Genomic DNA, 22,951 nt, shown 5'->3' with positions numbered 1-22,951 from the left:
AGAAAACCTAAAAAGCAGCCGTACGTTTTATTCAAAAACGTTACCTCTATCTCAATTAAAATCTTTTTTTGTAAGAAATACCCATTAAGGGTTGGTTACCCTACAACCTCTGAGATATGCCTCCTTTAGTCCGTCCTTCACCAATAGAATGTTTGATGAGGCCTGCCCAGCAGGCGTTCTTCCTCTATGATCAATACAACCGGCTCTGATATGCGTCCTGGCGTCTGTCCAAAATGACCCAAAGTGGCCCATGACCTGCCATGCAGATAAAGGAGGTAATGTTTACATGCACAGTGTGCACGTGTTCCCTTCCGTGCCAGGCTGGTCAAGACCTGCAAACGAGGGGAGGGCTGGCATGCGCTCAGTCAGACGGAGGTGGAAGAAGGGCTCTCTGGTCACTGCAGCTTCTCCTTTGGTTGATTGTATATATATATATGCATATAGATTAAATTGTGATTATTAGTATTACATTCTTTAACTCGAATAAACGTCTGCTTTAGTCCTTGTCAACAACATCAACCCACCCACATGTCGTCCACCAAGATAAGCAAGCAGCCTCATGTGCATTTCTTGAGTAGGATGTGCATTGCTTCTGCTCAGAGGAGGAGTCCTGGACCAGGGAACCGTTGAATCTGGGAATTTATTGGCTGTTGCAGATGATTGCCAGCAGATGGCGTGAAAGGCAAGGAAACACACGGAAAGCCGCATTGCAATGGCAGGCAAGAGCCGCAGTTTTTATAGGACCTAATGACTTTTTGTGACACGCTTTCCAATATTTGGAGAGGGGGACGCATGCTCCCGCATGTGACAGACAATAAGAGAGGGAGAATATACAAAATATAAAAGCTACGTAAGTACCATGAATCAGTGGAAGTTTAAACCGCTTGTACACAGAGAGAGAGAGAGAGAGAGAGAGAGAGAGAGAGAGAGAGAGAGAGAGAGAGAGAGAGAGAGAGAGAGAGAGAGAGAGAGAGAGAGAGAGAGAGAGAGAGAGAGAGAGAGAGAGAGAGAGAGAGAGAGAGAGAGAGAGAGAGACAGAGAGAGAGAGAGAGACAGAGACAGAGACAGAGACAGAGACAGAGACAGAGACAGAGACAGAGACAGAGACACACACACACACAGACACAGAGAGAGAGACACTCATGCTTGAACTAACACAGATGCCCCAGGCTGACATTTTTGGAAAGTGTTTTGTTTACAATTTCAGTTTTAAATCAAAGTGATTTTTCCTCCCGGGGCTCTTGTGAAAGAGTTTAGCCATTCAAATATGAACTCTGAAGGTAGCAGGGAGTAGGAGTCAGAGTAGAGACTGCAAATCACACACATAATGCAGAACTGGACTGGGTCCGTCATGACATTTTCTGTCCATTAAGGAGATGCAACATTACACTGGACTTATATCACATTACATTGACATTAAAGGGCCCCGATTTCATTAAATATAACCTTTTGTGACATCACAAATAGAAGTGTCCACTCAGATGGGCTGGTGAACTCCAGCCCACCAGTTAGATAGAGCCAACCAATCATCTGCCTTAAACTGGTTAAACACAACCTCATTGCGATGACACAAAGGGATGGATTTTCACATGGCTCGTAATGGTGTATAATTTCTGAAATATGGAACCATTAAATTACATTTGATTGATTGACATTTAATCACTTGGCAGATAGTTTTATCAAAACCACTCAGTTCACCTCCAAGGCAGGTGTGAGTTAAGATGAACTTCAGCTTGAAGCTAGTAAATAAGAACTACTTAGGTGATATCAACCAGGGAAGCTGGTTAATTGAATATTCACCGGCTGGGTCGTGTGCGGGATGATAAGGAGACTGTTAAAACGACCTTGGACCTTCCCAAGGGGATGGGATCACTCTCACAAAGGGCTCTCTCTCTCTCTCTCTCTCTCTCTCCCTCTCTCCCTCTCTCCCTCTCTCCCTCCATCTCTCTCTCGCTCTCTCCCCCTCTCTCTCTCTCTCTCTCTCTCTCTCTCTCTCTCTCTCTCTCTCTCTCTCTCTCTCTCTCTCTCTCTCTCTCTCTCTCTCTCTCTCTCTCTCTCTCTCTCTCTCTCTCTCTCTCTCTCTCTCTCTCTCTCTCTCTCTCTCTCTCTCTCTCTCTCTCCCTCCCTCCCTCCCTCCATCTCTCTCTCGCTCTCTCCCCCTCTCTCTCCCCTCTCCTTCCCCCTCTCTCTCTCCCTCTCTCTCTAAAGGTCACACTTCCCTGAAACTTTGCGTTCCACTTTCATCCATACACCTGAGACACTACCCCCCCCACTCCGTCCATTACCGAAGGTTCAAAGGTCATGCCGATTTTTTTTCTAGGAGACCTGGAGAGAGCTGTGGTGAGTCATCCTTTTATGAAATTCCTAAACTCTCCCGCACTCTATCGATTTTTTTCAACTAGAAAAAACAATTATGGACCGAGTTTTAAATACAATACAATTAAATGTGTTGTTTGTTTATTTTGAATGGACAGCCATTATATTATTGGTTGGAAGCATGACGAAACTCAGATAAGACACTAGGATCTGGTGCTGTTACCAATAAGTCTGATCAAATCTTCCCGATATCAGGAGATGATATGATGAGATGAAAGAAAGAGAAAGAAAAATATAGTAAAGAGAAAGTGAAGAATAAATAAAAGAATAAAATATTAAATGAAGGAAGTAAAAAAAGACGGAAAGAAGGAAAAAAAAAAAGAACAAAGAAACTATACTCTGAGAAGGAACTCACAGGAAGGATCTCTCCTTCCAGGGATGGACAGGAGTTCAATAAATACAGATTGTGCAAAAATGAAATAATCAATGAAGTTTTGAAACAATGTCAAATGAACAGTGAATATACAATCAGCCCTCAAATGAGGTTATTTGGATCGGGGAAAGGCTAAAGTAAGAGTCAAAGGACATGACCCACTCGGTCCCTGTTGGTTTACTGACTCCGACGTCATCACACGCACACGCACACACACACACACACACACACACACACACACACACACACACACACACACACACACACACACACACACACACACACACACACACACACACACACACACACACACACACACACACACACACACACACACACACACACAGAACCTGCCATGTCCCCACGAAGCATAATCGCGTTAATGGTCATTTTCTGCTGCCAATATGCCACCGTAGCTCCGGCTCCTGGAAGGACACATCAATAATTTACATTTGCAACGTTACATCCATAAACAGCCCAGATTTGATGGCTGAAAGCAATGCCGTATAGCTTAATGCTAAATCGATGCGGCCGTCAGCTATGTAGCAGCAAATTTAATTTTGATGCTCTTGCCGTGTGCGTCAAGCTATGAGGTGGTTTGAATTGTCCTTACATTACTCTCCCGCTTAGTTAGAAAGTCTGTGGTTTGAGGTTCCTCTTCTATCGCTTCCCCTTCCAGACAGACTAAACAAACTAGATAGGATCTCAATTCTGACTAGAGATGGGGCATCTTGCTCAAAGATTGCTCCAGATCATCTGGGAGACGAACACCCTTCTACACTATTCACCACCTGTGACCCAAGTTTTACATTGGTTTTACTGCTATACGACTACACAGAAATCGTTCAACATGATCAATCAATCTGTATTGTCTAAATGTGGAACATGTAGTTCTGTGGTGAGTCCGCGGTGCCCTGGGTGTAGTCTGCTCAGTGTACAACCACGTATTCTACAGCCATACTGTTAACGACAAACCATGGCTTGTCCTCATGAAGTAACGGCCCTCTCTCATCGACAGAAGAACACGTCTCTCCACTCGGTTATTAAAGTTGAGGGCGTGAGCAAACAAATATATTTCTGTAAATGCACGGGGAGGAATAGGAAATCAAGCGTGAAATGTAAGAAATTGTACTCTAGGAAATTAATGTGGTTGAGATCGAAACAGCACACAGGACGGCTGTGTACGGCTTTGTGTGTGCTTGTGCGTGCTTGCGTGCGTGCATGCGTGTGTGCGTGCGTGCGTGCGTGTGTGTGTCCGTGTATGTGTTAGAGAGAGGAGGAATTCGTCAATAAGACCACTTGTTTCTTATTGGTGGCTCATCTTATTCAACTCTGGGCTCAGTCTGCACTTCTGTCTTAGACTGTATCTCCTGTATCTCACACGACTAATACGCAATTACTGCTACACGATAACTATTACACAACGCTGCACAATATACCCAACACAATACAAATACTACACAATAAAACACAAAGATTACACTTGACATTATAACACAACTACTACTCAATTTATGCCAGTCGACTACTATACAACACAATATAACATAAAACACACACAAAACACGTAACACAAACGCAGCAACCCAATACAACAAACAGCATATATGACAGTGTGTGTATAACAGTATCCAAGACGTTCTTAGAATCGAATTGTATAACTCTATAAGTATCTAATGTTTACAAGTATGTACGCTTGTATAAGTGTGTTTTCTGTTCCTCCTAGAAAACTATAGGAGCAGGTCCATCAGTAGTATCTGAACGTAATACTTGGCATGCTTGGTTGAACCCCTGCAAGGTCAGCGACACACAATGTCAAGCGTCTTTTATTCACTGTGCTGGCGTTCTAGCAAATTCCACACTGCCTTCAAGAAGGACGCCTGCCTCGGCAGTCTAGGGGTCACCATCTTTTGACAGAGTCTCCCTAGGAGGTGACTTTTATAACCTTAGGAACCTAGCGGTCGCCTTGGCTCCATCTTGGAAACACTAGCTGGGTAGAACCAAGGTGGCCGCAAGGTGAGTAAGGCCCAATCCCATTTCTACCCCTTACGCCTTCCCCTTACCCCTCCCCCTTGTTTTGAAGGGGTAAGGGGAAGGGGTAAGGGGAAGGCATAAGGCATAAGGCGTAAGGGGTAAGGGGTAAGGGGTAAGGGGTAAGGGGTAAGGGGTAAGGGGTAAGGGGTAAGGGGTAGAAATGGGATTGGGCCTAAGGCCCAATCCCATTTCTACCCCTTACCCCTTTCAAAACAAGGGGGAGGAGTAAGGGTAAGGGGTAAGGGGTAGAAATGGGATTGGGCCTAAGCTTCACCCAAAACTTATTCATCAGGATTCCTTCATACTCTTACTATTTCCTGTCAGAAAACGTTGATTTCAATACATTGATCCTAAGCAAAAAACTAATTCATAGATCAAACATTGATTTGCACACAAATCTCATTACGTTTAGATGCATATATTTTCGTCCAAACCAAGCACGTGGTAGGTGGTGTTTGTCATCAAAAATATACGCAACCCATATGGAATGCATTCTTCAGAATGTGAGTTTCATAATTTTATATCGCTTCGTAAGAGAAGACATTACTTTCATATGACGCAAATAAAAGCCTTTGACTCGCACACTCTCCCAATCGAACAGTGTCTTAGATATAAATATGCTTTGTAATATGTCAGGCATTCTCACTGACCATGTCTCTATTCATCTTGGTGACCTTTATTTGAAGGCATAACAGAGGTGGTAACTCTCCACCAGGTTCTGCTGTAACAACAGAGTTCAGGTGGTTAAACCAACCGGCTCCGTGGTCCCCATCAGGGGGGAAAGGGCTGATCTAATCCCACACATTAACCTTTTCATCTAATGAAACTCTATCAACTCGCTGTCAGGAACTGAACTTAACAAAGTAAAAGTCCACCGGTATTTGGACTGCGGATGGATCGTCTGTTTGCAAACGAGCCCCGAGACAGATTTCAGAGCTTTGACCTGCTTCACATGGCTGTACATTGAACCAAACAGAAACCTGCATTGGTATTGCGCTTGAGCCAAGTGGAGGCCTTGCATTGCTAATTGAATCAAAAATAAAAGGACATTTAAGATGAGGAACCATTGAAGAAGTCATTTTCTACTAAAGGGCGTCTGATTCCCTAAATCCTCGGTAAGTGACCAGGATGAGCTATGAGGAGACTGTTCCAGAGTAGCTTAACAGGCTTATGGGTGAGGGGTCCCTCATGTGATATTTGTACGAAAAAAAGAATAAATGGAATACATCCACTATTTCTCATCCCTAAACGTGTCTCCACTCTCTCAACGGATGAGAACAACTTCCAACAATGTACAGAACGATAATGGACGACCCACCCCAAACCTCGCCTTTCTGCACGATGTATCCTCCCGAAAGTCACCGCAGAATCGTTTGATGTATCTGCTGTCACTTTGTGCATTACCGCCCTGACCTTTTCTCCCCAACGCCGTCTCCGTGACAACGAGGGGACCTGGTGACGAGCGACCAAGACGGATGGATGCGGAGAGAGAGAGAGAGAGAGAGAGGGAGAGGGAGAGGGAGAGGGAGAGAGAGAGAGAGAGAGAGAGAGAGAGAGAGAGAGAGAGAGAGAGAGAGATGGAGAGAGGAATGAGAGAAAGGAGAGAGAATCAAAGAGAGGAGAGATAATTAGAGAAAGAGAGACAGGGTGGGAGAGGAAGAGGGAGAGAGAAATGAGAGAAAGAGAGAGGAGAGACATGGGAGAGCGAGAGTCTCGCTAGTCACACAGGCGATAAAGAGCGTTTGTTGTGTTTATAGGCAGTTGTGGGGGACCAAAGTGGGCACCGTTAATAAGCAGCATAACAACTGGATGTGGCCGACTGGAGTCGGAAGATATTCCAGCATGAAATATAACAATACATTTAATAACAGGAAAACATAACTTACACAACAGCTAAAATGTGATACAATTTAGAAAAAAAAAATAGATTTCCGACGCTAAATTCCCGCTCCTGTTAAGTCTCAGCGTGATAGACGGGTTCGATTTCCTCCCTTTCTCGTCAGGTCATGTCAAGGCAGTTCGGGGACATGACATTACATTTCTAACCTTTCCTCCGCCAGAACTCAGAGCCAACTGAACAAAAAACTTCAGATGGAACAGAAAAGGAAATGACAGGTGGAAGTATTTCCTGTCTGTAGAATCAACCAGAGGCGGGGAACTGAGTGAAAGGCAAAATAATGAAACAAAATAGTGGGTAGAAATATGACAGAGAGTATACAGAGAGAAAGAGGCAGAGGGACTGACCGCTTTCTGTTTTCCTGCGGTGCTCGGTCTCCCGTCAGTTGCTGTAAACATCGTAGATCACAAACAAAACGGCAGCTGATTACTTTTCCCCCGCAGCGGACTGTGTTAGAACAGGGGGGCTCAGAACAGGTCTGATATGATTTACTCTGATGTACCTCCTCTCAGGACCGAGTGAGACTGTGATCTGTCTTGTACTGGCCTCACTCCAGTGCTAATGATAACATTGAGAAAGAACCAGCTTCATTTGAGATATTAGCAGCGACATAGACGAAGAAAAGGTATAATCAAGGTCGACAATAATCCCAGTGGAAAGGGATACATCTGACAAACAAACTGCTAATTTGGAACTTTGCTATTTGCCTATTTCAACTATTTAACCACAATATCACAGATAATGCAGGGAAAGTCGACTTGTGGTTAGGACAGTCGACTCGTGGTTAGGACAGTCGACTCGTGGTTAGGACAGTCGACTCGTGGTTAGGACAGTCGACTCGTGGTTAGGACAGTCGACTCGTGGTTAGGACAGTCGACTCGTGGTTAGGACAGTCGACTCGTGGTTAGGACAGTCGACTCGTGGTTAGGACAGTCGACTCGTGGTTAGGACAGTCGACTCGTGGTTAGGACAGTCGACTCCTGGTTAAGACAGTCGACTCGTGGTTAAGACAGTCGACTCGTGGTTAGGGGCGTTTGACCTCAGGCAGAAGGGTCCTTGGTTTGAACCCTGTTGTCTACTCTACAGTTTACCTGTAGGCAAATTTGAGGAAGATGCCGTCAACGTTTGGTTCACTAAAGCTTCTGCTAAATAACTACATCGTAAAACTGTGCACAAAAGGTGGAATTACCATTGATATAAGGACAGAACCAAACAGAAGCATTTGTTGTTTCCACAACTCTCTCTCGTCATCTCTCTCGTCATCTCTCTCTCTCTCTCTCTCTCTCTCTCTCTCTCTCTCTCTCTCTCTCTCTCTCTCTCTCTCTCTCTCTCTCTCTCTCTCTCTCTCTCTCTCTCTCTCTCTCTCTCTCTCTCTCTCTCTCTCTCTCTCTCTCTCTCTCTCTCTCTCTCTCTCTCTCTCTCTCTCTCTCTCTCTCTCTCTCTCTCTCTCTCTCTCTCTCTCTCTCTCTCTCCCTTCCTTCTTGACCTCAGGACCAGCAGATTACAAGGCCGTGTTTTTCTGTCAGCATCCTAGAAACACAGACGTCTATCACAGCTTGACAACTCCTCCTCCCCCTCCATCTAAACCTCTTCCCCCACCCCCTCCACCCGTCCCCTCCACCCCTCTCCTCCCAACATGTCCTCTGGACCACCGTCACCTCCTCCACCCGCCCATAGCCACCCCCTCCACCCTCCCCCCTCTCCTCCTCAGGCGTGTCCGGCCACAAGGTGTTGACTGACTGACACACAGCAGCACAGGACGTCTAAAGCACACACACACACACACACACACACACACACACACACACACACACACACACACACACACACACACACACACACACACACACACACACACACACACACACACACACACACACACACACACACAAAGACACACACACAAAGACACACACACACTCACACACACACACACACACACACACACACACAAACACACCGACGTACATGTACAGTGGCAGGGAAATCTAAAGCATACGCGCTAAACACATGCACGCGTACACACAGGTACTCTCTCTCACACACCCACACACCCACACACCCACACCAACACACACACACACACACACACACACACACACACACACACACACACACACACACACACACACACACACACACACACACACACACACACACACACACACACACACACACACACACATACAAATCAGCAGTAATTAATTCTGTGTTGCTGGGTAATTTCGGGATCAGAGCAGATTCATGAAAGAGACACAGCATAAAATTGGACATAGAACAAAGACAGACATACGCACACACACACACACGCACACACACACACACACTTACACGTGCACACACACACAGACACACACACAATTACACATGCACACACACACAGACACACACAGCGATATCAGGCATCTTCCAGTTGGATTGATTGGACGGCAGATTCCCCAGCTATCACGCCGGACGGCTAAGAGAAAAACAGAGGAAAACAGAGCCGTGAATCGATAAGTAGGGCATCGCAGGCACACACCGCCCACAGACCACACGTAGTTCATATTGAATCTGCTGCTCGAGCGTTTTGAAAATATTCCACCAAACTCAAACTAAACTCTCCGAAAAACACACAAACAAGCAACAACTCTGGATGACCTGCTTCTGCGTGGAGACTCGTCCTCGTTATGAATGATTCATGTGTTGTGATCGACTCGCGCCTCACACGGGAGGCATGCTGATATGTCTTCAGATATGACTCTAGGGTATATTCATGGGAATACGTATATACAGTACATTGTAGTTCACAAGTGGAGAGATTGATGCTGATTGGCTGTTTCGTTTTTTTAATGGGTGCTTGCCAAGCTCATTGAACTCCAAGGACATGGAGAGAAGACAGCCAGTCAGTCATCCTGCCACTCAGTCAATCAGACAGTCAGCATGCCTCTCAGCCAACCAGTCAGTCAACCAGTGAGTGACACAGCCAGTGAGTCAGTCAGCTATTCAGTCAGTCAGCCAACCACCCAGCCAGTCAAGGGTGAATCAGTACTTTACTAATTGTTTGAGAGAGCGAGAGAGACCTCTGATGTGGGGTTGATCCCCTGGGGATGAGGGTCGTTTTAATAGACTCCTTATTGTTCCACACAACACACACAGGTAGAAATACACCCACACATCCACCCACACACACACACACACAGCTAGAGTTACACACACACACACACACACACACGCACGCACGCCCGCCCGCACGCACACACACACACACACACACACACACACACACACACACACACACACACACACACACACACACACACACACACACACACACACACACCGACACATCCTTAAAAATATGTGAGGAAATCCTTGGTCTCTTAGACATGAATGAAGACCTCCACACAATGTTCATCAAAGTATGTTAATCGTTCACACATTTTAAACCTACTTTAAGGCCCTTGTGTATCTGTTGTACTATGTTGTCCATGAGCATCGCTGCTACACACCTTCAACAGGCGCACAAGGTGAAAAGCAGCCAAACTACTCCAACTCCTGGTTGCTTAACTGCTGCCAGAGTGAAGTCCTAGAATATCTATATCTATTTATAACCATGGGGACGATTAACAGGCCTGTTGTCATGACGCACCAGCCATCAGCTCTAATCCAGGAAGATAGACATGCACACAGACAATAGTGCCTTATGGGAAATATCTACCTAACAGCTCTTTCTCACCTGGAGAGAGAGAGCTCTCCAGCTCTCTCTCTCTGATGTAATACCGTTGACAGATAATACAATTTAACAGGTTTAAAAAGGGGACACTAATATGGAGTTTTACTGCCAGATCAAGGCTGAGCATCGTAAGAGTACTCTGCGGTTTATATGCTGTGGTTCTTGGAGGGCGGCCATGTTGGTTTGGCTGCTGTCGACCGAGCAGCTGTGTCTCACCGTTACTTTCATGAGAAAATGCCCTGATCAACCCTTTTTATAATCACAATCACTTTTTATAATCACAACACTTTTACAACGTCTTTAAATTAGCAATGCTAAGTAGGAACATGTGTCCTGCCTGTTGACATAGGCCTATATAATATGAAGTAATTTGTAGTTTTTTCAATAAAGTTTCCTATTTATTATTTCAGCTCATTTCACAAAACCAATGATCAAATAACTTAAAAACACTTACAATGTTTCAAAACAACCTGAGGTAAAAAATATTCAGTAGTAATTGTTCAAGTTAATGTTCTGCAAAGGTTTTTAATCAATTTGAAGTGCAATGACAAAAGCAAAAAACATAGCTAGAAGAATGTGCTTATTTGTATTCATTTTATTCAAGGATTGATTAAAAAAAACCAGGTTAAGAACAGGTCTAGAGTTGAAGACAAAGGTGTGGGTGCTATTGTAGGAGTCTCCATTCCCTGCCACCACAGAACCAGAAATACAGACCCTGCTGAATAACGAACCACCGCGGTGCACCAAGGTTGTCATGTTTTCGTATTTATCTGAACAGGAATTTAAATGTTAAGCGGTGAGCGACTTCCTTTGAAACCGACTGTCACACAAACACTTGTGTAGCTGCAGCTATGCTAAACTAAAGCCTTCGGTTGTCTCTACAACTTGCAACAAAAACTTCAGACAAAAAATAGCGTAAGAAAACAAAGAAAATAAGTTTCTTTCAAGTTCCTACAGAGTTCCCCTTTGCTTCATAGAAGGTGGAAAGCAGTTCTGTCTTGTCCTCCCCTCAGGGACTGAGAAGCTAGCTAACAGACAAACGCTGCGTGTTTGTTTGATCCTTCAGAGGAAATTCACTGATAAAAACACACGTTTCATGTTAATCGTAACCAAATAAACCGGAGCGTCGTGTCTAAAATACTGAGACGTGTTAGGGATAAAGGTGCACCCGCTTCCACTTTGTTGAGATGGCTGGCGAGCCTTGGCCCTGTTCTGCCTGCGTATGGCTATATTTAAGATGGAGGCTGCAGACGCCTTCAGAACAGGCCCTGTGGGGCGAGGGCAAAGCCTGCAGAGGAGAATGTGAGGAGACTGACGGGGTTAAAAGACAAGCACACACTCAAGGCAGCCGAGGGTGCGTACAGTATATCTGTGGTTGTGTTTCAGTTTCATGACGGGGGAACTATCCTGGAGTCCGTTAGTGGATGCGTCCATTGCTCCACTCGGTTGAATCCTATTTATTCCTTAAACCTCTGGTGGCGCGCCGACGGCCAAACTAGAATCAATACAACATTAAATGTGAGTTCTCTCCTGTGAGTGACGTTAAAGTTTTCAAACCCCCTCCCCTTTTTATTTTCCGCCAGAAGTTGCCGTTTTTTTTAAGTGGCTAAAAGGGCGAGGGTGTCGGTGTGAAGTGAGGGTTAGGGAATTGAACCGACAACCCCCGCGTGATGCACTGAGCCAGCCTAGTCCTCCTCCTCCTCTTCCTCCTCCGTTGCCACGGAGACCGGGGGAGGTTGGCCAAAGATAGACAACTTACAATCACCGGTGACTCTAACGGCTTAGTCCTGATGTGTGTGTGTGTGTGTGTGTGTGTGTGTGTGTGTGTGTGTGTGTGTGTGTGTGTGTGTGTGTGTGTGTGTGTGTCGGGGGGGGGGGGGGGGGGACACACACACACACACAAAATGCTGTGATCATTTTGTGTGTGTGTGTGTGCCTTGACTGAGTGTGTATATCTGACGTTGGTTGTGTGAGTGTGTGTGTGTGGTGCATGCATATATATATATATATATATATATATATATATATATATATATATATATAAATAAACAAGAGACTGAAATTACACATACTGTACCTCCAGTTGATAAAACACCTCATCCCCCAACCATGATGTATATTGGCAGGCCCTTCAGAAAGATGCCTGTGCAGTTAAAGCAAACAAACACACCACAGCCCCCCCCCCCCCCCCACACACACACACACACACACACATAACCACAGTCCAAACACATACACACAACCACTTTCCATACACACACTCACACACACACACACACACACAAATATATCCAATTACCCTGGGGGGGGTGCTCAATTATACGCGGCTGGCGGTAGTTCAAGGTGCGGACGGCCAACCGCCCACGCATCGCCGCTGGTCAGACTGCCCAGGACCTCCACCAATCAGGAGGGGCGGGGGGGTTGGACAGCAGCTGTGAGCGGTGAGGACACGGAGCTCCTCGCTGTTCTCCACGCGGTCCGGGCTCCATCGCTATTCACTATTCATCGAGTCATTAACGTCACCTTCTACAGATTGGTCAGGGGCAGGCGCTTCCTGCTCAGGTTAGGCCCTGGGCCTTGGGGAGACCAAGACCTATACACCTTTCAGCTGGGAGTCAAATACCCTAACCCCTCGAAAGATTATTTTGCGATTTGTGAGATGCAAAAACATGCAAGAATTAAAGCCCCCTTCCAACACAGTAGATAGTTCATTATTCCTCTAGTTATTCTTTTTTGGGGGTTGATTTGTATGTTCTTCTGCTTGTTCTACATTTCAAATTGATTAAAAACCTTTACAGAACATTAACTTGAACATTTACAACGGAATATTATTTACCTCAGGTTGTTTTGAAACATTGTAAGTGTTTTTAAGTTATTTCATAATTGTTTTTGTGAATTGAGCTGAAATAATAAAAAGGAAACTATTGAGAAAAAGCACAAATTACAAAATATTATATAGGACTATATCAACAGGTAGGACATGTGTTCATACTTAATCGTTCATGTTACAGTGCTTTATTGAGTTACTATACTATGAATTCTAGTTAATTAATGGTCTATTGGTGAAATTACATTGATCAATTGAGTAGGGGATACATTTTGACCGGGGTTAAAAACAATTCATCAGAGGCAAGGATATATGAACCAGATAGGGGGAAATCCCACACCCCCCCACCATTCTGGCTATGTCCTACCGGTCTCGTGGCCATTGTTTTATGTACTCTAGCGGAAACTGCAATGTTGTTTTCCCTTGGTATGTTGATCGAGATGAACTCTCCACTCAAACACACACGCTTCAGAAGGTTTCAAAAGACAAAATAGACGCTTGGGGATGAACCCGATAGTGCTGACCTTCCAGTGAACTCTCTGTTCGCAGCAGCTGATGAAGAAGGGGAACGTTTGTAGTAAAATGGCCTGACATCGATATTGTGCACAAAGAGGATATGCACAGAAATACAAGATAGAGGGAGGAAGACCTGGGGAGAGAGGAGTAGGGAGAGAGGAGGAGGATGGAAGAGAGAGATGTAGGGATGGACAGAGGAGGAGACAGACCAGGAAAGAGAGAGAGACAGAGTAAAATAGGAAGAAAGGGAAAGATAGAGAGAGACGGTAAGAGAGGAGACAGGCAAAGAGTTAGAAGGGGGCGACGGGGAGAAGAAAGGGGAAAGAGTATATATTCATAGAAGGGTAAAGAGGACAAGAAGGTGAGAAGGGAAGAGAGGGAGAAGATGAAAGACAGGCAGGGAGGGAAATAAAATTCCTGGAAAGTGTCAGATCGTAAGTGTGATCGCATGCCGTCCGAGCTAATTTTTTAAAGACATCCTCATTGAGACGTGAAGAAATCTTTTATTCTTGATACAGAAGTTATGATACGTGTGACGTCGATTTCCATTTTCATTATGATTTCAAGTCATATATTTCGTTTGTTGCGAGAATATAATTATATTAAAATATATTGTTAAATCAATGTTACGGATTTCATTAAAATGAAAAATGTAAAGATGTAAAGTATATTATCTATATAATGTTGAATAGACCCTTATTATGGTGGTCGGAAGAAAACGGGCAGATTGAAAGTTTGCTGAGGCTAAAAGAGTGTGGTCACAATCAAGAATGAGTTGATTTGCTGCTAACTCGAGGGGCCTGAGACCACCTGCTGGACGATAACCCTGATTGGATGAGGAGGTCCTCCTGACGACCACCTGACTACGGACTCATGCCCCAAACCTGGATCTACCAGCAGCACTGATTACAGAGAGAGAGAGAGAGCGAGAGCGAGAGAGAGAGAGAGAGTTGATGATCTCTCTAGGATTCTCTCCCACTCAGAAAAAGAGGGAGAGAGACACAGAGAGAGTTGCAGAGAGACAGAAAACAAGAGAGAGACACCACAGAGTCTTTTCTACATGTTTATAAACTCATACTTCTCCCTGTACTGTTTTTATTTCATTCTTAAATATTTATTACATTTTTTCATCCTATTTTACTCCTTTCGGTTTTTGGCATTGTTCCAAATGGACCAAGAGTTACACACATACACACACACACACTCTCACACACACACACAAATACACACTCTCACACACACACCAGGAGCCTGTCTGTCACTAAGAGCGAACTGCAGAGGAAATGCCAGGTCAAAGTTCCCGATGAAGCCGATGTGTCATAAAACACGGCCGCTGGAGATGCTTGGAATATTTTAAACGACGGTGAAATACAATGAGCCACTTTTAGGACGGAGCTGCCATTTTGCGATGAGGTTCTTTGACCAGCTGTTAGGAAAACAAGCCTATCCAGCCCCCTGACCATCTGGACGTCCAGTCGCTGCCTGTCCAGAATCAACTGGACCCCTGCCTGTGCTGGCCGGTAGGATGAACCCTTGTTCCACCAGGTGGAGAATTCAACTTTATTCTATCAGCTTGAAGGTGGAAAAATACACTGTAGTCTACCAGCTGAGAGGAGGATAAATACACAATATTCTACCAGCTGAGAGGTGGATAAATACACTATATTCTACCAGGTGAGAGAGGTGGAGAAATACACTTTATTCTACCAGGTGAGGGACGTGGAGGAATACACTTTAGTCTACCAGCTGAGAGGTGGAGGAATACACTATATTCTACCAGTTAAGAAATGTGGAGAAGTACACTATATTCTACCACGTGAGAGGTGGAGATTTAACCCATCTTAACCAGGTGAGAGTTTATCTGGTTCATAACCCTTTTGTCTGTTCGGACAGAAATCAGTGCGTTGCAAACCAACATTTTGTTAATTTTCTTACGCTTAAGAAGAGATAGAGACTAGAGAGAGGGAATAACAAAAGAAATGGTAGGAATTGATTCTATATTCGAATGAAGACGGGAGCACTTTGGATGCTAAAGCGGTCTTGTGTCGATCGGCTAATGAAGGCCTTCAGTAACGCTCCCAGATTCGAGACATCCTGCGGTAATCTTTTCCTTTTGTTCAGCAGACCCTCTCCCTCTCAGACCCTCCTCCTGCAAGCGGATTGGTCTATGAATTCCCCTCCCATGTTCTGATTGGTGCGCAGGCTGTGTCAACCAAAGAGCAGCCGCTACTAAACCACTGAAATACGCTGTAAGGATCTATAGCTTTGTGAATCTTTTGAAAAACACAGAGCCGGCAAAAAGTACCGGAAATGCAATAATAGCAAGTCTATAAAAGATAACACAGCATTTGAATAATACATTCTTTAAAGACCAATAGATCCCTTCTTCTGTGTTTCAGAGAGTTTCTAATTCTTTTAACGGGTGGGGATCAGGGGTTGTCATACCATTTGGGACTTTAAACCCTATAAGTAACTTGGATTGAACATTGTACCAATTAAAAGAAATTGACATCACCAATCGTATTTATACATAAATGTCCCATATATATCTTAAATCCTCTATATTGAGCAAGCCAATTTTGCAAATGCCACGGGTTGCAAGAGATGTGTACACCAGCCCATACACATGCATGTTCTAGTTGTGTACAGCACATACCTTCTGTGTCTGTGAGCGGACGTCTATATATAACGCCAAACACTTTTCCAACACATGTGGTCTCTCTCTCCATCTCTCACTCTCTCCCCCTCTCCATCTCTCTCTGTTGCTCTACCTCTCTCTATAGGAGCTCTCTTTCTTCTCACCTGGAGCAAAGCTTATTTCACTGGAAAATTGACTCTTCCATTCTGCACACCTCATCCCTCCACCACCACCTCTCGAAACCCGCCGCTATTGTAGTGCCCTCAGCGCTAATCCAATTAGCTACAGGAAGAAAATGGAACTAGCTCTCATTTTAGCTTGTCTCCTTCTCAGGGCGTGGGGAGGTGGAGGTGTTAGTGGTGGAGGGGTATAAATCAGCGTGCTTTATGGGGGATTGTAACCAGGGGGCAGGGTTAGCGAGGGAGGGGGGAACCTAGCATGCTAATCTAGCTATGGCCCATGAGAACATAGTCTTGAAGTTGTGACACAATGTTGAAAACAATCCACCAGGCTCCAGACATCGCCGTGATGGAGCATTAGAAGAAGATTGGAATACACACAACCACGTAAACACACACACACAAAGCTCTACCCTCTAACGGGATTTCTGATCCAAGTATAGACATTATTTGTCATGTGCACGTGGGATCGGCGAGCAGCAGTCATTAACGGCGATGAAACGCTCGGGTGCCAGTGTTCCTCAACAGTGCAGAACGACAAACAGACAAGGAGCAAGCAGAAATGTGGTATTTTTACCCACAAGCTGGTGATGAATTCACCTAAGTGCAAGTCAGTGCATGCCTTCTGCTTGTGGCGGAAGGCAGGCCAGTCCAACCAGGCTCAGTGGGGTTTTGAGCCTTGAACTGGCCGTTCAAACCGCCAAATCTCATTCGACTTACCCTGCTCTCTGGAAAATTCTGTATGTCTACTTGTCTACTGTATGTCAACTTGTGTATCTGCTTGTCTATCTATCCCTCAGTCCATCTCTAACCTATCAAAAATGTGTTGGTAGTGCCAAGCATAATACAAATAAACCCTTATCTATCTCCATCAATCCATCTATCTCTCCCTCTCGCCATCCATCCATCCACATCCTCTCTCTCTCTCTCTCTCTCTCTCTCTCTCTCTCTCTCTCTCTCTCTCTCTCTCTCTCTCTCTCTCTCTCTCTCTCTCTCTCTCTCTCTCTCTCTCTCTCTCTCTCTCTCTCTCTCTCTCTCTCTCTCTCTCTCTCTCTCTCTCTCTCTCTCTCTCTCTCTCTCTCTCTCTCTCTCTCTCTCTCTCTCTCTCTCTCTCTCTCTCTCTCTCTCTCTCTCTCTCTCTCTCTCGCTCTCTCTCTCGCTCTCTCTCGCTCTCTCTCGCTCTCTCTCGCTCTCTCTCGCTCTCTCTCTCGCTCTCTCGCCCCCGGCCCAGCCTCAGCATCCGTGCGGTGGCCATATTTACCCAAGCGCTTCAGCCCAGACCAGATGGCAGGGAAACAGCGTCTGCATCCCTCGACCGTGTGGGTGGCAGGGAGTTCAGAGGGGAGCGGCAGGCACCGTCAGCCCAACAGACGGACGGGCTGGCTACCACTTTAAAATCCCGTCGGCGTGACAACGGTAGCAGTTACAGCGGGAACATTTACTGTCACCGTCCCACGGTTCAACTTTTGACATCACATCTCTCGCATTCTCTGGGTTTGTGAGTCTGGGTTGGTGGAAATGATGATGAATGAAGGAGAATAGGGAATAGGGAATAAGGAGAGAATGGAGAATGAAGCGTGACTTTTGGTGCTTTTGTAAGTTAACACTAAACTGACTGGTGATGAACAAACGTTCCGTTACTATCTACATTTAAACAACACAGAATTTTTAAATGTATTAAAAAACAAACTAGTTTTGTAGGGTTTTAAATAAGTAGTTAGTTTGAAATAACTAGTTGGGTTTAAATATCTAGCACGTTTTGTACAATTATTTTTGTTTTAAGTAAGTAGTTTAAAATGACTTGCTGGGTTTTAAACAATTCCCTTGTTTGAAATGACTGACAAATTCTGATATATATTTGACACCCCTGCTACTAGCTAGCACCCTAGGGTGCTGCCAGTGTCGCTGACCTTGCCCAGCCCTGACCTTCGTTGTGACCCAAGATTTTCAACATATAGCGGAAGTAGCCCCCCAGCGTTTTAGCGCCTGGCCAACACTTGTCGAGGCGGAGATGTGTGAGAGCCTTGCTGGGTGTTTGGTAGCCGTTGGTGGGGTGGAACATGATGAGATCGACACGCAGAGGACACTGGCTCCCTCGAGGTTCTGTCGAGTAGCTAAGTTGTCAAGAACAGTCCGTCAGTGTTTGTATGTTTTTCTGCAGTATGCAACAAAATGAGCACTTTTGTTTCTAGCTCAAATAAACAGAATGTATGCATGTAACTTAGATATATGTATTTATTGATCTCACATTTTGATATTGTTTTGAATACTTCTCTTTGCATATGGATGGTTGCACATGGATGCTCTATTCCATTAAGGAGACAAAGAAAGTATTTAAAATTTTCTATATTTTATTCTATATCTAATTTATATAGCTATAAACAATTTGTATATCTATTGATGTCGTGTGTGGAGTTGGACTTTTTTGATTACTTTGAGACAGTGTACCTGCGCCCATGCCAGCTGTCTTCATATTTAGCATTAATGAAAAACAGATGTAAACACTAACGGCAGGAAAGGACAAATTAGTCTTAAGTGACTTATCAAAAAGCTGCCAGCGAAATCAAATCCCCATCAGTGTCGATCCGCCCATGGAAGCTAGCAGATGTTGTCATCAAGATGGAGCCCATTCAGATGGAAATTACACATTCAGCGTCGCCGCCTCGACACGCCAGACTTTCCAGAGACGTGTATTTAACTTCAAAGAGGGATCTTTTTAAAACCGCCTTCCATTGGCATATTCCGGTCCCGCCAAGGACAAGATGTAGATTGGGCCTCTGTACGCGCCGCAGACATTTCCCGCTGCCGCATATCAGCGGTGGCATGTGTTTGGAGAGGAGATGGCGGAACAAAGCAGGTTAATTGAGACGATGACAGGGGAGCCTCATGTCCTTGTGAATCTGGGCTCGTTCTCGGTATGGACACCGGGGTAATTACAGTGCCACGGAGTGCCATCCGTCACGCAAACGTGCAATCACCGGGCAGAAGTCTGACAATTAAAGAGAAGCTAACGATATTTGGTTTTCATTAGTGTCGCCGAAGGTGTATCGAATGTCATTTCTCTCCTCGCCCTGGTCGTGTTCCCAACACCCAGAGCTGGTCACCCATTGGACAAGGCACAGCGTGTTTGGTGGTCATTCGGAAATTGTGTTTGGTTGCTATGACAAAGGGACCCAAATGCAATGGGGCCCCTCGAAAAAAATAAGCTTGTTCTAATGACATTATGTGTATTTTTATATATAAAGTTGTTTAGTTATAAAAGTTCATGCTATATTTAGTAATGGTGTAATTAAACAGATGCTGTTATGTCTGATCAGGGACGGGTTTAGGTCATCTTTCTCAAAGATACCTAAAAGTAGACTGTGGACATTGGGGTACAAACCCAGAAATTTTGTCAGGGAGTCAAAGTCCCCCACTATCTTGCCCTTACCTCTCAGCAGTGGAAGAAGCTGTTGGTTTAAAGACCAATTGTTCTATTCCTCTCCATCCCTTCCTTTGCCTGATATGTAAAACAATAGATCGGTTGCTCCTATTGGATCAAAAGAAATGCTCATTTCAGTAAACATACATCATGCCGTAAGCCCCCGAAAAACTTCATACGCTTCCAATCATTCTCCGAAGTGTGTGTGCTGCGCACCAATTTCAGGAGGGCCATCAATATTTGATGTGTTCTTGGACTAAAGATCCAGTTACCGGCTGTGTGAATAAAAAATGTCTGAGAAGGAAATCATTGCCTTTAAAACACTGGTTATCAGTATTCAACCCCATTCATATTTTATACCTATAGGCCTACTTCACTTTTACTTCATAAAGCAAAATCTCTTTCTTGTAGGCAAATGTTCCCTACTTTTGTTGTATTTTTATGAAATGACCCAATTGCCTTTTCATACAAGTTTTAATCTACAGAGTGAACATGTCATACTGCACATTTCATATCATAACACTTTGACTTTGATTCCTAGTCTTCAGCTATAAGGTTACATTGAGGAAACGGTTTAAAATGGGATTCTGTGTTTGACAGCAGCATCACTGAAGGAGCATTGCAGTAAAATGAACGCCCTGTCCGAAAGTAATTGAGGCCACTGAAATATTGAGATGAAAGGCGAAGGAGAACCGACCTGGACATTTTAATCGGACCAAAGCGAATCAGCACCTCAAGAGTGCGAACTGGCATATTGTCAACACGGTGGTTTGGGAGCGTGCCTATGTTCCCACAGCCCTATGTTCCCACATTTCACTGGCACCGTTGGATCCTGCCTCACTTGAGCCACAACATCTTGTCAGAATTGAGCTAGGGTTAGCCCTGATCCTAACCCTAACCCTGTCTGCTATGCTTTTCATATTGGAGAAAAAGTACTCATTAAATTATAGAGTGGAAGTGCTTCCAAAAAAGCGACTTGGAGGATAGGAGGATCAATTGAGGGGAAATATAAGGAACACAAGACCTCATTTTGAAAATGTCCTAGAAATGTGGGACCGTAGTGTTTCATTCTGAGAAAAATCGTAGAAATAAGAAAAATCTTAGAAATGTGGGAACATAGGGCTGTGGGAACAAAGGGCTGACCACAGTGGCCTCCTGCAAGCTAGAAAGCTAGCTTATTTAGCATTTGATCAGCAGCTACGATTGGCATCAGCCCTATGATCAGTGTAGGGTGGATGCATAAAGGGAATTGTAGTGTAAATGTTTAAGCCACTTCCATGAGGATTAAACAATGCTAACGCAGCTAGCCTTAACCGATAGCATTGCACTAGAAATTTAGCCTGGGAAGCCAAACAATTCTGCGAGCACATGTCTCAGGTCTAGGTCAAATATCAACACACACACACACACACACACACACACACACACACACACACACACACACACACACACACACACACACACACACACACACACACACACACACACACACACACACACACACACACACACACACACACAGCCTTATCTATAACAGGAATAAAGTAAGGTATTTATTCATTTTATCCCACATTTCCTCTCGCTATGGGTAAGGACAAAACTGTACTGGCGGCTGTATGGCATCAGCACAGTAAAACTGGACTATTATTACACTTAAAACGAGCAATTATCACTTACAACATGACTTATTTAATTGAACATAAATTATCCTAGAACTCCCCCGGCATCAAACTTCATTCATATTCAGCTCCTGCTCCCTCATAATGAAATGGCCGCTTTTGAGTAGAAAAAAATAAGTGGTTAATGTGACAATTAAATTGACATGTAGGCTTACTTAGATTGCAGTAAGAAGGGCAATTTTAATCGCAAAATCTTTTTCTTTTGGGCTGTTTTCTGATAACCTAGCTGAGTATAGTTGATGACAGGGACAATATGAATTGCAGAAGTGTACACACGCAAAGACTTCAAAATAGTCACCCAACCCTCACTGCTCCCGCTGGCTGTCGCAGTGCATGGTTGACACCACCGTCGGTGTGTGAATGTGTGCATGGATGGATGAATGTTAGGCAATATTGTCAACCACTTTGAATGGCCACGGGTTAGAAAAGCGCTAGATACTGTAAATGCAGTCTATTTGCTAAAAAGGAGCATAGAAGATAGAGCGATGCACTCTTGATACTGAAAAGGATATCACCTCAGATGATGTGTGTTCTGAGCATTTATCTGCGTGCGTGAAAGCCGCACAATCTAAGGCGTGTTGGTGACCGAAATGGATATGAAAAGCCTGATTTGACTGCCGTCCATTCAGAGTTTGTATAGAAGAGACAGAAGTTTTCAGCGATGGACAATATGGAGGGAACAATCTAACCAATGACTGCTGTATGCCAGAAGCACTTCAACGACCGTAGCTCACACAAAATGACCTCTGCAGCAAGGTTACCCTTTGAGTACTATAAGTCCATGATTAAAAAAAAACAACTGTCTGTCAGCAGTTAAATCTGCCGTGATTTTGCATAAATTATTTCTGAATGCTTGTGAACCCTGAGCTGTCAGATGTGTCACAGGAAAAGCCTATACCCTATATACTGCATGTTCAAGTCGAGGATTTCATACGAGAAGCATGTCTGCTACTTATATCCCGCATCAGGAAAACACATTTGTCTGGTGCCACTCAGCTACAACACATTACACATCTGTGTCGGAACAGGAGTGGAACCAAGGTGGAGGTGGTGGTAGACATGGCATGGGCATCATTGTTATATCTGCCAAACATCAGCCAGGCTTCTTATTCTACCGATAAAGAAAAATAGTTATCAAAACCACTTCCTTTTCCTGCTGCCATGGCGACTGTCGAGGCTTAGAGAGGATGAACGAGTGGGAGAGTGCAAGAGAGAGAGATAACATCACTGTTGGAAACCGTTGGTTTAAAACCGCTTCCTTCGCTGTGCTTTATTCGCTCCATTCTCAACAGCAAT

This window comes from Gadus chalcogrammus, chromosome 23 (genome assembly GCF_026213295.1).
Source record: "Gadus chalcogrammus isolate NIFS_2021 chromosome 23, NIFS_Gcha_1.0, whole genome shotgun sequence".
Taxonomy (NCBI): Eukaryota; Metazoa; Chordata; class Actinopteri; order Gadiformes; family Gadidae; genus Gadus; species Gadus chalcogrammus.
This window is presented reverse-complemented; position numbering follows the sequence as displayed.